The sequence below is a fragment of the Rhipicephalus microplus genome, chromosome 8 (genome assembly GCF_043290135.1).
Source record: "Rhipicephalus microplus isolate Deutch F79 chromosome 8, USDA_Rmic, whole genome shotgun sequence".
NCBI classification, from domain to species: domain Eukaryota; kingdom Metazoa; phylum Arthropoda; class Arachnida; order Ixodida; family Ixodidae; genus Rhipicephalus; species Rhipicephalus microplus.
Window position 1 is genome coordinate 37,254,605 of NC_134707.1, and position 16,271 is coordinate 37,270,875.

At 44.7% G+C, this 16,271-nt stretch overlaps 1 protein-coding gene across 4 annotated transcripts in view; it reads left to right on the plus strand.

The window, feature by feature from the left end:
* The first annotated feature begins 619 nt into the window (after window positions 1-619).
* LOC119165343 (uncharacterized) overlaps window positions 620-16,271 on the plus strand; it is a 250,681-nt gene continuing 235,029 nt past the window's right edge. For all 4 annotated transcript variants that reach the window (XM_075871556.1, XM_075871559.1, XM_075871557.1 and 1 more), the window contains exon 1: window positions 620-1,436. The gene's annotated coding sequence lies outside the window, so the exon portion shown is untranslated. The remainder of the gene's footprint in view (window positions 1,437-16,271) is intronic.

The window sequence follows — 16,271 nt, forward strand, 5'->3', positions numbered from 1 at the left end:
TGATATGATTATGATAGAAGCCATAGTGGAGCACTCCAGTAAATTTGACCAGCTGGTGTTCTTTAACGTGCGCTGACGTGGAAAGCACTCGACCCTTTAGCATTCGGCTATCATTCAAACGCGACCTGCATCGAACACACGACCATTGACTGATTACCCAACCACTATAGCCATCGTAACATCCAGCCTGACAATCATACCCTATTGAATGGTGGTGTTTCATCACATCATTTCAAAATATTTATATAGAGAACTGTGTCACCATGCAGCTTTAATCACAGTAAAAGAAACGCAGAATATAAACCCGTCGATATACTATCAACAAGAAGGAATGCTTTGTGGGAGCCCTACCACTGTTTGAACATTCGCACTCCGCGCAGATGGCGGCAGTGCCTGAGTAGCAGGAGAAGTATAAAAACCTTATGCGACTCGCACAATCAATAGAAATGAGAGAAGCGCAAAATATGCGCTCAAAGCTCGGAGTACTGTTGACGGAGCAGTTGGGAGTCGCGCTCCTAGGTGGCGTTCGCTTCGCAGTCCCTAGGATCCAGTTCTATTTTTTTGTTCTGGGTGGCGCGGTTTCCCTAGGCCCAGACGGGGCGGACCCAGGTGCCGGGCACCGGCGTCCGTCAGTCGCCTGTTGCTAGGCCTGCAAAGCAGCGGCGAGGTTGAGACTTGGCCGCGTCGCCTTTGGGGCGACGGTGCTACGTCCCACCTTTAGATTTTTTGTTCCTACCCTTTTTATTCTTTCTGTTTCTCCTTTTCGAATAGGTTTTTCGTTTTTCTCGAGCGGCGCCGACTAAAGTCGGTTTCCCAATCTGAGTGGCGCCACCAAAAGTTTTTCTTTCACGTGTCCCGCTCTGTACAAAGTGAGAATGCTAAAACAGTTCGACCCGCGGTGAAATCTGGTTCTCTGTCATTCAGCGGCGTCGCATCGTCTGCTGTCCGCGCGTCGTCTGCTTCGAAGGAGGTTTCGACGTAAACGAAAAAAGGCTACGGGACAAGTCGTCGCATGCGAGGACACCGGGAAAAGCTTTTCTCTCGAACTGATGACGTAACCAAAAGTGGTGTGACCTGAGTGCCCCGTGCCACGCGTGGCTTCAGTGAGTGTTTTCGTGGCGTTAGTGCTCTGCAATGGCCTCGTGATCCACGTCGTTTTCGATGCCGTGGTAGACACATAGCTTCTGTGTGCGTGCGCATGTCTGTGGCGCTTGTCGCATCGTATAGCGAAGGAAAACATCATCGGACAGAAGAGCATCCGGTACAAAAGTGCAGTGATTCTCGTCTTGATTATAGTGGTGCGCGACTACAAAAAGATACAAATATACATGTAGTGCCGATTCCGGTGGGTCTGGATTACAGTGGCAGGCGGATTTCACAAGCAGTCGTATCGAGGGATCCGAAAGACATCAGCAGGGAGCTTTCGTTTAGCACAGGTAAGTCGTGCACTTACGATTTGGCTTTCAACAGCTTGGACAAAAATGAAGCCACATGATACAGAGGTGGTCTCGCATGAGCATATCACTTGCTTGCGCCTTTCTCTCGATCACTGTGTGTTTCTTAAATACTTTCGAACAGGGCTTCAGGACCGCTGGTAATGTGCCATCTGGCAGAACAAGCGCAAGCAAGAAGCTTTAGCACAAAGGGTAGCCCTGGATACTTTGTTGAAAAACTGTTTGGCGCGTTCGAAAAGTGATGGGCGTCGTAAACTTGGCCCTACAGCCCATTCGTAGCTCATTTTTAAAAAAGGTATTTTGCACATGCCATGCCCGGAAGAACCCGATGCGTCACTTAATAAGTGTGGCGTATCAACTGCCCGCAGTGACGTAATTAACTGGTACACCCGGAATCTTCAAAACCTTTTTTACAGGCAAAACAGGCTCAATATCTCGGACAACAACATCTGCGCAGATAAGATGTTTACCACGTTTTACCGCGAGGTCTAAAGTCACTGTAGAAACTAACTTACAGAACAAAATAGGGAATAACGTTGCGTGAAGCATGTGTTATACTTCGAGTCTTGTTTCATAACCACTGGCGTGTAGTTTAAGCGCATGACTGTATTTTTTTTTTGCTTTTATTAATGCTGTCATTACAACAGAAGAAGATAGCACAGGAGCAGTTTAGTGCGCTACAGGATAAAATGTTTTAAACTTCCGTTTCAACAATATCTTAATCTGATTATTCAAATTATTCAGCCCCCTCACTCACTGCAGATGATGATACAATGAACACGTGAAACTGTATGCGAAAATTAACTATCTCCCATGCAATGTCGTTTCTTCAACATTTGTTGCGTAGGTTAGAGAAAAAAAAACTGAACACTGAAGAGAGGTACCGAAACCGCTGACGTATTTCGTGAGAGATGACCAGTGGGCATGCAGAAATATAGAGAAATGATCAGCGAACCTTGGAAGAATGATTCACATGGTTATTTAGAAAACAGATTATGGTTTTGCGGTAACATTTCGAAATGTGCAGACTCGAAATAATTGTCACTTCTATAACGCATTGATTTAATTGAAACGCTTTGCAAATATTATTCTAGGCTGAAGGCTCCATCATTCAAAACGAAAATATCTGCAAACAGTGTTGTTCCTTAGTTTTCAAAAGTAAGGCGCAGGGCCTTGTTGGTGTGTCGTACTGAATATACCGCAAAGAACGTTTCATGATCTTGCGGTTATTGTGCGTACATCCCTATAGCGCATCATTGACCTACAGCATTCAATTTTTTCAGTTACAAATGCCCTTAGTTGCAGTATCGAGATCCTCGGTTCGGTTTTCCCGAAGCAGTGCTTTGAGCCGTTTCACATTGCACTGGCAGTGTCTCCTACACTACAGAACAATTAAAGACTGAAAGACTATTACCTCTTGCCAGTGCTGGTTCTGGTGAGCTTTGTTCAGTTTTTAAAAGCTTACAAAACACATTCGACGCATGCATGTTGATGGCCCATAAAACTGTACCAATCGAGACGCAATGCCTACTGTGCTTAACGAAGTACTCAGCTATTCTGGCAATGCTCTGCAGTTCTCAAGCTAGATTTAGTGGCTTTGTAGCAAACAAAAAATAAGGCATCATGAATTCGCTCAAATGACCGTTGCATTACCTAGATCAACTGGAAGATGTTTACGTTTCAATGCAGTCAACATACAGTTTTGAAATCCTGCGCCTGAGGCTCATTACAAGCGGAATTTTTTAACATTCAAAATATTAGCCAGCGTGGTCATGAATGAGCACTGCATTATTAACCTAAATTAATTAGCATGCCATTAATTACAAGCATTAATTGTTACTTTTCAGAATATAAATTGCAAAAAAGCTGTATTCATTCGTAGACTGATAACGTTTCTCGTACCAATAGAAGTTATTAGAGAGACTAATAATAAGTATGCTTCCCCAAAACATTGCGACCACCAATGGTTGCGTGTTAGGATCAGGTTCAGTAAATACCTTTTTTTTTAAGTGTGTGAGAGTCGTATTTCCTGGAAATGCGTCAAGTACCGTATAGGGAGAACGAGTGAAAATATTAGGCTTGAATTGGATGTGGCCTTCGCTTGTCTGGTAGGAACCGGCTCCTGGCTTAACTACCTGTTAGAACGGTCCGGTGCCACGTGCATAATACAACACATTTTATTGCCTACATCTCCACGCTATACCACTGATGCAAACGGAAATCTTATTTTTGAACACTCGGGGAATGCGGATTGTGGCTAAAGATTTCGAAAGAACAACAATAGGCATTAGGTAACGGGCAAAAACTAGACAATTTCTAAAACCACTGTAACTGCCCCCAATCACCGACACGAATGTAATTTGACTACCATGTCAATTTGTTTCAATTTGTTTCTACAACAGTGCATTTCCACTTTGGAGATTATACTAAAATAACACAATTACAAGAATAACAGAAAACTCAGAGAAGTTGTTTGTCAGTCTCAGGGAACATTTTCATCGGTACCCTTATTTGCGGCCTGAAAGTAGTTGATCGCGTAACATCATTGAAAATACGAAAAATGATTGTTCAGTTCTGCGCTGTTTTGCTCGTGAGGAGCCCGTTTTCATCAATACTTAAAGCACGCATTCTTGTTTTTTTTTCGTGTTGATAAAAACATGAAATATTCATTTATTTGCAATCAAGGCTTATTCAAAGTTAATGAGCAGTCCCAATAATATTGAGGAAGATTCACAAGAATGCCAGATTGCCGTCAGAGAAAGTGGGGGTTTGTATTGAACTACGTTTTGGGACGATAAACCCCACATATCAATGTATTGAACAACGATGAACAAAATTCGGCAGATCACACGTTCCACAATAAGTAATGTCATGCGAAGCATGCGGAAGGAGAATGACTGTAGCGTACTTTCTTTTTGTTCAGGGAAACTTTACGAAATCAAGCTAAACATATGTACAGATATTATACGCACAGACATGTATGTCGCACAGTCACACGTGCTTTACGTTAGCAGTTGTTTACGCTTGCGTAGGGAGGCAAAGAGTGATACCTACCCCTGGAGTGGTAAGCTGAAATGTAGCGTTTTTTGTCGGCGAGGTTGGTAGCTCTGCATAGTGCTGCGCCGACCAACTTCAGTGGATGTCACTTGGTTACAATTGACGCGAACCGCACGTGAGGCCTGTATGGTAGAAGTACACAAGTAATGTTTTTTTTTTTTTTTGGTAATACATGAGGAGCAATACAATCACAATTCTGGTTTCACTAACATGGATCCTGCATGAGGTCCTTTTGCAAAGCGATTCCGAGTCTTGGCAAGGCTCTGTGGTAGAGTATTTGATTACCACGCAGAACGCCATGCATATTGCCACGCATTGCTCCGACGCACGTTGCTCCGATGGAGGCGGAAATGTTGTAGGCCCGTGTGCTCAGATTTGGGTGCACGTTAAAGAACCCCAGGTGGGCGAAATATCTGGAGCCCTCCACTACCGCGTCTTTCCTACTCATATGGTGGTATTGGGACGTTAAACAACACATTTCAAATCAGTCTGCGTGTGTGTGAGCGGGCGTATTGGGGTGGTTGTGTGTGTGTGCGTGTGTGTGTTTGTGTGTGTGTGTTTGTGTGTGTGCGTGTGTGTGTGTATGTATGTGTGTGTGTGCGTGTGCGTGTGTGTGTGCGTGTGTGTGTGTGTTTGTGTGTGTGTGTGCGTGTGTGTTTGAGCACGCGTCATGCCGCTGAAATCATTCGAGAGCGAGAAAAATAATAATACTGCAGATAAATCATTCTCAGTTGTCCTATCCAAAAACTGCTACATAATGTTGGACTCCAAGCAGAAAACACTGCGCAGAGACACTCGAAGCAATTCGTAACTGTCGCACAGAACACGCTAGCTTGCCCGTCTGCGGCTGCCATATACAACAAACACAGGGCGCTATGTTTAGCCTTGCCTAAGATTGGTGGTTGTTTAGTACTCGCTTGATAAATGTTATGTGCATTGTTCTTTTATCACGAAGACGGAATATTCACATGTATATATCAGGCTGTGACACAGAAGCTCCATATATATATATATATATATATATATATATATATATATATATATATATATATATATATATATATATATATATATATATATATATATATATGTATATATATATATATGTATGTGTGTGTGTGTGTGTGTGTGTGTGTGTGTGTGTGTGTGTGTGTGTGTGTGTGTGTTAAAGGAGAGAAAAGAGAGGTGAGTGAAGAAATTTTTTTGCGCATATACATCAATAACAGAAGCATGCTTAGCTGTGTCAGTTGGCGCAAGAAAAACAAATACAGTGTCTTGGACTACTAATAGTGCTATGATTGTTTTTGCGCATTTAAGTCCCTCTCCTTCCTTACACCCTCTCGCTCGCACCTGTTTCGCAGTAAGAGTGCCATTTTCTTCTATATAATGGCTTCTTCTGAGGCATAAATGTTTATTTCTCTCTCTTTCGTGCCTCATTTATTGGTGATTCGTACTTTTTTTGCGCTGTTCCGCTATGATATCACTCAAATTTCTTCAATTAGGTGACAAGGAAATCATGAAGCCGTGATATCAATCACACCGTTTTCGGGAACGAAGTTAACAACCAAAATTACCGGCCCGGTAAAAGTTCTTCCCCGGTGCGGCCCCGGTCGGCTAGGAACATGCGACCACGCCTTATCCCCGGCCGACTGCGAAATGGTCCCATCGGGGCCTCCACCGAGTGCGTAATTCATTTCAGGCGTCGTACAGGCGCATCGCCATCGCCCGTCTATATAAGTGAGATACGGCAGACTACGGCGCTTCATAGTGGGCAAAAGCGTGGCGGCGTAATGAAGACGACCCGGCCTTTAGAGTCACGGCCATTAACTATACGAACCGTTACGGCTGACGCAGCACCGCAAGAGTGATTTATCCACGAAGCGGACAACGGGCCATCGGTTGACATATATTGGCGTTATATAAGCGAGTGCAGGACGAACGTTGCCGGCCACGGAAGACTCATTCGTGCTTTCCCGTAAGTTGAATCGACAGCGTCTTCAGCGTCTAGTCGTCCGCATCATGGCAGATTCGCTTGAGTAGAGAGCCGCTCGATGCTGCCTGGGAAGTATGTCTCATCTAATGGATTATCATTGTCGTTACACTGAGGAACATCACATACCGAAGAAAGCAATACTGATCTTTACGACCCAATTTTTTTTTGTCATAGGAACGAAAAGAGGAGTGTATCAGCAGGATAACACAAGCGTAATGATTGATTGAAGAAAGGAGCATGCTCAGAAATGTTTCAACAAATACAACTAAGTTGCGGTGTAGTAATTTTTATTTCCGTGCCTGCCTGTTCGCCCTTATCGTGTCTTCCTATAGCATTAGCCCATCAATTAAAGCTCAGGGTCGCACCTTGTGACAAGCCTTGTGACTTAATAAAAGGACGCCGAATAAACCACTAGTTAAAATAGTTAATCCGGAATGAACAATGATGAGTGAACTATTGTTAAATAATCAGTTCATTTCATGAATTTCACATGGGCAGGTTTTGTTTAGGTTTCACGCGGATTCATTCGTTAGGTAAAGGTGGGGCCGGCTGAAATAAATAGTAAATAAAGTTAGTTAGCGCTTCTCTTCAACTGCCTTCCTGTTGTGGCCGTCTCACAGTTCTTTTGTTTTCGCGATAATTTCGTTAATAGCGATTTCAGACGAACTGTCCTGATAGGCTGTCTCACTGAATTATAAAGTTTTGAATGCACAAAAAACACGAGGACAAGACAAGATTCTGCCTGTTATGACTAGCGCTTAGAACTAGTGGCAAAGGACCTGTCCTTTCCTGTCCTCGTTGCTTTGTGCATCCAACTCATATGACATACCGTGCAGCCACTCGCCCAAGAATGCGTTTCCCTCTCAATTATATGCAAACCACAACATCTTCATTAAACTGCTTCGTACGCTCTGCAAATGTCTGCCAACTTGACATCCACTCAATCAGATTCTGAATGCTTAAGAGAGAGCTGCTCTGGGCACGCCCTGGGGTGCCTCGAAGAGCCATGCTGTTCCCCTGCGGTTTGCCAATTCAAGCCACTCCACCCGTTTCGCAGGCCCCAAAGTGGGATAATGTGTCCTGTCGTCGCCAACAGCATCCCTAATATCTGCTGAGGGAAGGGAGAGAGTCACCCGATTAAAGAAGCTCGCGGCGCTGGTGGGAGAAGGGGAGGCTCGACTCCCGCCTGGGGCGAAGTGCGTTGCTCGGAGACGAGCAGCATCCCGCCCCGCCATGGCGCCTCTTCAAGGTCGCGAATGGCTCTGTGCGACTCTTGGAAGCGACACGAGCAAGTAGACACGTTCGATAATACGCTGTCTCGTTACGCTACAGGGCCACCATGGCCTGTCATCAACAATTACGGAGATGCACACCCTTAATGGGGCCGTCAGCGGTGAGCTATTAGGGACAGCCGATCAAGCTCGGCGTAGACTTAGCTGGTCTACGTCTTGACCTGATATTGCGTGCCGATTACAATTTTGGCTGATCGTGATGCTAAGCATATTGCTAGCAAATGCGGCAGGTGCATAGTAGCTATGAATATGATAAGGCTGACAACAAATATATAACTAATAAGAAGGATACTAGATAATCTTTTGCATGTCTTGCGTATTGTGTGCACGTTGCCTAGAGCTGTCTTACTCTAATTACGAACCAAAACCCACTTGCCCACATCTCCATTATTCTCCATAGCAGCGAGTCTTTCCGGGCCAAACATATCATCGATTCAATTCCGTGCAGGCCAGGCTTCGCAAATGTTTTTACTCCATGCTTCTTCGTAAGAAAAAAAAAAGCGTAAGCAAATAATTGTGTTGGGCACACTGTTATGAAGTTTGGCTTACCAACCACAAATAGCCCATCCAAACAGCTTGATTTCAGATGAATTTGTCGTATTATGCCGCACATCTCATTAGCGACGATGGCCACCGGTGACAATGAAGACTCGCGAACTGGAAGCTTTACAAATTGCGCCCCCGATTTCGAGATCTGAGGGTGTCCGAAACGCTTTGCCAGAATAAACAACGAACTCGTTATTTCTTTTCAGAAGATATGAGTGTCGAGAGATGGCTATATCGTAGGAGGTATAAGCTACAGCCGTTCCACTGCAAAATAATTTCGAATGTCTGCCGTTCCTGTCGTACCAGTTAGTCTTTACGCAAACCCGCCAGCAGAATTTTGCTAGGAACCCCTAGTCTGAAGGCCAATAGCAATTTTTATTCATTTCCCAAGACATGCATGTCGTTCTAGTTTACCACCTAGCTTGCTATTATGAGCGTTGAGAGATGACTGTGGTCTTGATGATTCTACAATATACACGCAAGTACTATGTACCTTGACACACGCTTATAAGGAAAAGAATAATTCATAATGTTCGTAATCATAGTTCTTACACAATCCGCAGCGCTTTGTCGCTGCAGATCTCAGATGTGATGCCATGGGCTGAGAACGTGGCAGAGCTCCAAGCCCAAAGGGCTCGAGCAAGTTGGTCCTGTATGCTTGAGCACCGTTGGGCGCGAAACTTTTGAACGAAAGGCGAAGCGGCCTCCAGAGTCTATTCTTTCAATCTTCCAAGAGGTTCGCGCTTAAAAGTACATAAGTCCAATCCTCGTTCAAGGTGCAATGCGACAGCTTGACTATGTATTTTTTTTTTTTGCTAGAGTTGGAGTTCGTTTATCTACCCTGCACAATTACACAGCGAGTGGTAAGGACGGGGAAAAAAAACTGCATCAGAGCAGCCTCACATTGCAAGCCGCGAATCCCCGTGTTCACTATGGCAAGTAAAATGAAAAACAAAACTGCAAAGTACATCCCAAGACACTGTAAAAGAGACGATAGCACCACATCATAAGCTGCCACGGTAGCCTTAAGTGGAACCTCAAAGTCCCGATTGAAAAAAAGAAAGCGAGTAGGAAAACAAAGTTGTAATACGTGCAGCCATTCTAATGCGCTTTGCTGGCAGGTTGTCGTCTCAATGATGGCCTGGTGAAACTCGCGCGGTCCTCTTTCCCCTGCAATTCTTTCACTAAGGAAGCATCCCGCATTAAGGCCGCGGTTGGTGCCAAAGCGCAATGTCTCTGTGATGGTGGAATGTCTCTTCCTGGGGATAACACGAGCAATGAAACTTAATCAGCACGCCTCGCCTATTCCTCTTTGCACCGCCATGTCCTATCTGTCAGCATTCCCCCTTCGCGTTTTGTTTGTGTCTACCTTCATCTTCGGGCCTCGTGGAGAGCGAGTCCATCATTACACTCATTGCACTATATCCCTGGCCTGCCGCATTTTCTACGCTATCAGGCGTTGCGTCAAGGTTTTGCTTAGGTTGAGTATGTACCTGTCTTACCGCATCTCCTGCGAATGAGCAAGACGAGAGAAACTCGTTGTACTCGTAATCAAATCAGCGCGGCCTGAATTTGTAACGCATTGCCCTATTGTAATGTGTTGTCATCGTCTGGTGGAGACACGCACAAACTGATTTGTTTGTGAACGATAGTTTTCTGTGCGCTCACGCAGGTCTATGAGTGAGCGACTGCCTACATTCAATATTCAGTCTCTCGCTGGGCTAATAGCCGCAGGACCGAAGCACTGTCGTAATTCCCCCAAACGGAGCGTACAAGTAACCATAACTGGAAACCGTAATCAGCATAGCCACCCTCACGATAATTTCTCGTTGTGTTGTTTTCGTGTTCATGATGCCACTCGTTCATAGACTTCTTTTTTCGTCTTCTTTTTCCTGCATAACTTCCGGCATAACTTCTTTTTCGTGTTCACCTGAGCTGGTCTAAATCTTCGTCATTTTTTAATTACTTCTCTGTTTTCTCTAGTCTCTTTCTCCCTTCCTATCTTCTTTTTCTCTGTCTATTCTCACCTCTCAAAAGAGTAAACAGGTGCTGCAAGCTTAAAAGATCTCGGTTTGCATGAGAAAGGCTGCAGTCGGAATAACTATGATAATGATACAATCGGGAACGAAATCTCATACAAGAAAATATCGGCTGTCAAGGTTTATTTTGTTCTAGCATTAAAGATTCAGCTCTCAATTATTCCCATGATAAGTCTATAAATGAAGAAAAAAAACGAGTGAACAATTTTTCTTATCCTTCAAATTCTTCTGCCCGTATACTTGTCGGATATAGTTTCGGCACCATGCTCAAACATCTGCTCTGTCGGCTTTTTGAAAGTGCGTTCGCACCTTCATTGCGCTTCAACGCGCGAAAGGGCCAACTTACAGTGATCCATTGTTTGAGACAGCGGGTATATAAAAACTTCCGCTTCCGCCACTGCAATTACGGAGCCAGTCTTTGCCAAGGAATCCTACTTCTTCCGCTGGGGCGGCTTACGCATAGTGCTGGATAGGGGTTCCTCACAGACCCGTCTGAAATGTGATCTAGGCGCCGAAATGAGAAAGGAAATGGGCGCTCGTGCCCAGGCGTGCATATAAATTGAACGTTTAGCCGAGGTGAAGTTCGTCGTCGGAGGTGCTATAAAAATCGGGCTACGTAGGTTGTCCGTTTTATGTGATTCCAGTTTATTTCTTCGCCATTGAAAGCTCCCGTAGTTAAGTTCACCGAAAACGAATTTTACCAGGCAGAGTGGATGCGGTGGTCTAAAATAATGTAGTCTTACCTTAGCGGTACATAGAAGATGAAACAAAGCGAAGTTTCTGCGGCTCTGCAGGGGTGAGTGAAGAAAACTACAGTAGCATCGAAGTAATAATAAAAGCCATCACAGGTAAAATTTCATTCCAACAATGTTCGTTTCGGTCCATTATATTAGTGATGCCATTCTGATGAGCCAAATGATGACAATCATCCTCGTCGGAATTTACCATGAAAGAGTCAAGTATAAATTGCTTAAGTTTGCTCCACGCTGGCGGGCCTTAATTTTTCGCTAATTTTTAAAGCTTTACAATAAGTATAAAAAAACATACGAAAAGGTGTGCATCGCAATTAGCAGGCTCTTATTCATATTACCATTCCATTCGAGAATACAGGAAAAAAAATCACCCTTTAATGTAAATGTCATTTCACCTTAAACGCATGCTCTAGGCGTTTATTATGTTGTTCATTAGTAAAACACTTAATATTGTCATCAAAGTCATCGAGAGTGTCTTGTAGAAAATTGAGCCTCGCGTTGGGAAGAAAAGAGAGTTTATTTGCAATAAACCGCAGCCCTACTCCGTGGGTGGCTGCTGCATCGCATGAATCCGAAGCCCAGTTCTTCGTATCCTTCGTCTTCGATCTTTTTTTTTTTTCAGCAAACTGCCCCGCGCGCAGAATTTCGCAAAAATTTCAATTCCAGCGGGTACAGATGCTGATAGGTCTAGTCGTTTCACGGTAGCTCTACCCGGTACTCTGTGGAGCTCCACCATAAGAATAATGTAAGTTTTCGGGGCTCGCTTGACCGGTGTAAACGAGGCGCTAACCTTTGGCTTTACGGAAATCTCATTTCCGAAAGGCATCCGGTAAATCAGTGTTCCCAGGAAAGCATACTGCGTCGGCTTTCATTTCTTCGGCATTGAAGGCTGCTTTCGAAGCACTCTTCTGCTTGCGCTTGCAGGCATGGTGCAACAGCCAAGCTGTGACGCGGTCGGTAGAGTTGTGGGGACATTCAAGGTCTTCGGGTGCAAGCCATTTGTGTCCTGCCCATCGGACAGGGAAGGATTCACAACCTCATGCTCTTTTTGTCAAATAGTCACGTAGGTTCTACTTGCCAGGGCTCATATTCATTGTGGAAGAATCCAATACACCGAGAGGGTCAGTTAGGCCTGAAGCTGTGACGCGGTCGGTAGAGTTCTGCGGCCATTCAAGGTCTTCGGGTGCAAGCCATTTGTGTTCTTCCCCCCGGACAGGGAAAGATTCACGACTCCATGTTGTTTTCGTCAAATAGTCAAATAGGTTCTGCTTGCCAGGGCCCATGTTCACGGTAGAAGATTCCAATACACCGAGAGGGTCCTTTAGGCCTGAAGTCGCTTCTCGTGAATGTTTGCTGCCGTTTCTTTGCTGCGTTTTGCTTCGAGAATTGCGCAGAACTTCTCCGACTTGATGTCAATACGTCTGTGCCAGGATGATATTTCATTCTCAAGGCTTTCGGTTCTTTTTTCTGTTTTTCAAGATGCAACTCTGAAGGTGGCATAGGCCGATAACGTGTGAATGATTTGAAGCCAACTTCTTCATCTTCATGAAAGCACATGGTGTCTCGTTGGCTTCTGACCGCAGCCTAGAAGTCTCTTCTACTGAAATTTCTTCTGGGTTTTTTGTTGTCGGTCCTTTTACGTCAATCGCGTTTAATTCGTATGATTTGTAAGTTACTGCAGATGACTGTTGTAAATTTGCAGTCTGTCACTGCCTTCAGAACAATTTCTTCATTTCAATACGTGATAGTAGAGGAGGAGTTTGCTGGCCCCTGTAGAGTCCAGCCTAAACTAGTGTCGATGGCCTTGAGTTCACTGTGCAAATTTTGCGCATTGTCAGTGACAAGTGACCAATAATAGTCACTTGTCACGTAAACACATCAGTCATGTTTGGGCTTCCAGATTGATCAACATCAGAGAAGTAATATCCTTGCTGTTCAAGCTTGTCACTGAAGGCCTAATGTGGTCGTGGTACACATTGCTGACAGATGTTTGTGGTGACGAGGGCTTCGATCGATAGTGGCGTCTTACTACGCTGAGCAGTTAGTGACGAGCACACGCTGGAAAGTCTTCTCATCATGTTGTCCTCCGAAATATCCCACCGTTGGGTTCTCGTAATCCAGTACGTGACAATTTAAATGTTGACCCAAGCGCTCAGTGATAAAGCTGCGCTGGCTGCCTCCATTGAATAAAACTCGAAATAGGAATTTGTTTTCTTGTCCGGTGACCCAAGTTGCAACTGTCTGAAGAAACACATATTGTTTAGAGCTGAAAGATTTTTAGCTGCATAGGCGCTCTTGATGCTTGTGGACTGTTTATCGAATTCAGCAACAATTCAGCAACCGAGGATCACGCACTGTTTCGCCATGGCATCGATTGCACTTCGTGCATGTCACATTCCTTCTGCAATTTTTCGCCAAATTAAGCTTAAATGTACATTGGAAACATCTGCCCACACTGAGTACTCGTTTTTTCTTTTCCTCGAAAGGAATCGGACAGTTTCACCGCATGCTCTGTGTTATAAGTGTTTGCCTCACAAAAAAAGCGGGCGTTCTTGCTTGGAACTGGTTTCACCGATGTGGTTAATGACTCGGTTGTGAACCGTTGACAACGTGAAGAAGTTGTCGTGCTAGTGCGTAAATCTGTACCTTGGCACTTCGACATGTGCTCTTTTGCAGACACCTGCAGGACAACATTTCGTTCGCGAGACTCTACTTCTGTCTCAATAAAGAACGGCAAAGATTAAATGCTTGCCTTCGGTTCTTCTGTGGGTCGTCCTGGGTGCTCTGTGCGTTGGCGTGCGATTGATTTGTTGAAGTCGAGGACGATATCGTAAGGAAGTGACTTCAGTAGGATGGGGTAGAACATCGCGGAGTAACTGTCCTTCGATACGTGTAGAGTCTTGAGGGTAGGAGTCTGGGTTTGGACCGTGTCGTAAAGGCATCGAAGTCCTCGAAGATCATTGGAGGACTGCACAGGTCGCATGTCGCTGAGTCACTGCATATGAGCCGGAACGATGGCATCGTTCTTGTCAAAGCGTTGTTTTAAAATGTCCAGGGCTTCACAATAACAGCTTGCCGTTGCTGGAAGTCCCGCAATCGCTGATGCCGCGTCACCGGTCAGAACCGAACGTAGTTAGGCGAACCGGTCTACGTCGGTGAATGCACCGTTGTTGTGGATCAGTTGATTATACTGCTCCCAAAAAGGCTTCCACGATGACGGTTTGCCATCGAACTTCATGAGGTCGATTTTTGGAAGTTGAATGGTGGGCTCGCACGTTCGTGACACGGGTTCAGTAGGTAGTGCCAATGGTAGTGCGCGGTTCCGGAAACCTTGAAGTTGGCGTAGGCTACACTTGAGCTTCACTGACGTGGTTGTGGCTCGATCGTTGTATTCCACAACCCGGTCAAACTCTGTCTCTGCTTCCGTGGATGATAGCATAGGGACAATGGCGAAGTCGGTGACCCTCAAGTCGGTGAGCAGCTGGTTGATACCTTCGTTGAGGATGCAAAGCTTCTCTTCCGTGATGCTTTCTAGAATGAGCGTTGCATCTGCCTCGTTTATAACACGCGTTCGTTGGGCTCTTTCTGATTTACGCTTCAGTTCAAGAGCTTGCATGTTGCGTCGACGCAAACAGCAGCTGTAAGTTGGTCGGTTCAATCCGTAAGCGAGAAGTCGATTACATTAAGTTCATCCGCGTAGTTCGCTGATCCGATGGCATTCGGCACCACTTGTAGAAAATTGAGCCTCCCGTTGAGAATAGAAGAGGGTTTATTTGCAATAAACTGCAGCCCGACTCCGTGGGTTGCTACTGCAGCCAAGTCAAGTCAAGGTCCTTGACGATACTGCAGCGCGTGAATCCGAAGCCCTGTTCTTCGTCTCCTCCTTCTGCAATTCTTTTTTTTTCCAACACGCCTTACTAAAAAAGTTTTTATATGCTGCCTTGCGTTGAGACCGCTCTAGACACCTTCAAAACCACCACTGAATTACAATGTCCTCTTCATAATAACTATTATATTTTTAGTCCACTAATTTGACCTCACTTTCCCATTGACACCGCTATTCGGGCTTGCAACTTCTTTTGATACCATAGGCTTCTGATCTGCTAAGACAGTTATGTATGTACAAGTGAATATCTACAAAGGGAATCAAGCGAAAATTGTTAACATTGCTAAGAAGTAGAGTTGTCTTGAGCACAATTATCCTGGATATGACATGCCACCAATATGTTTTATGAATGACGTGGAAGATAGTGACATCAGCACAATGGGAAAATACTTCTTTATTTCACCTCTGTGTAAAAGCCATGTTGCTGCGAACATTCTTCGCTTCCTATGACAGGCCGACAATGCATGCAATATACCGCGAAGGGACATTTACCAAGAACGCGGCTGTGTCTGTAATTCTTGTTTGCACCTGTAGCTGTGATGATTGTGTTGTTCACTCTACTTCTTTGCCCATAACGGGCTTGCGTTTTGTTAAAAAATTACATACAGCCTAAAGACATCAAAATATTTAAAGCAGAGACATAGACGTCAAACATATTTGCAAAAATATGCAGATCCTTTAGCTTCGCATTGAGGAGTTGAACGCGATAGCGATATGTTGTCCCTAGTGCGTACTTTTAACCATTGGTGCATCAAATATTTTCGAACTTCCTGTGCACCCAGTAAGTCCCTTTATGCAATATGTGGAGTAACGTGTGTGACTTTTATAGTGGGTAACCGGCTTTGTAATGATGAAGTCTTTGTGATATTCACATGTTCTGACACCCTATGAGCATGTGGGCTATAGTACCACGCATTATGAATGGAATATTTCATGTATGCTGAAACATGTATGCCGGAAGCGTGTGTTTGCAAAGTATGAAAGTTATTACTTGCACTGCGTTTTTAAGCAGAGGAAGTTATTTTCGCTGTACGCACAAGTGCCCTCGTGGCTGTGTTGTAGAACACCACTTGCCAGGCAAACGTTTACAGGGTTTGATCACCGCTTGGACTCAGAGTTGTGTGATTTATTTGCATCTTCCTCGATTTTTTCGGTCACCCACAAGATAATGATTTTTCGCTCACAACCAACGACGCCGACAATGATGCCGAAATTTCGGCGAAACGAGCTCTTCAACGCTGTGGCGTAGAAA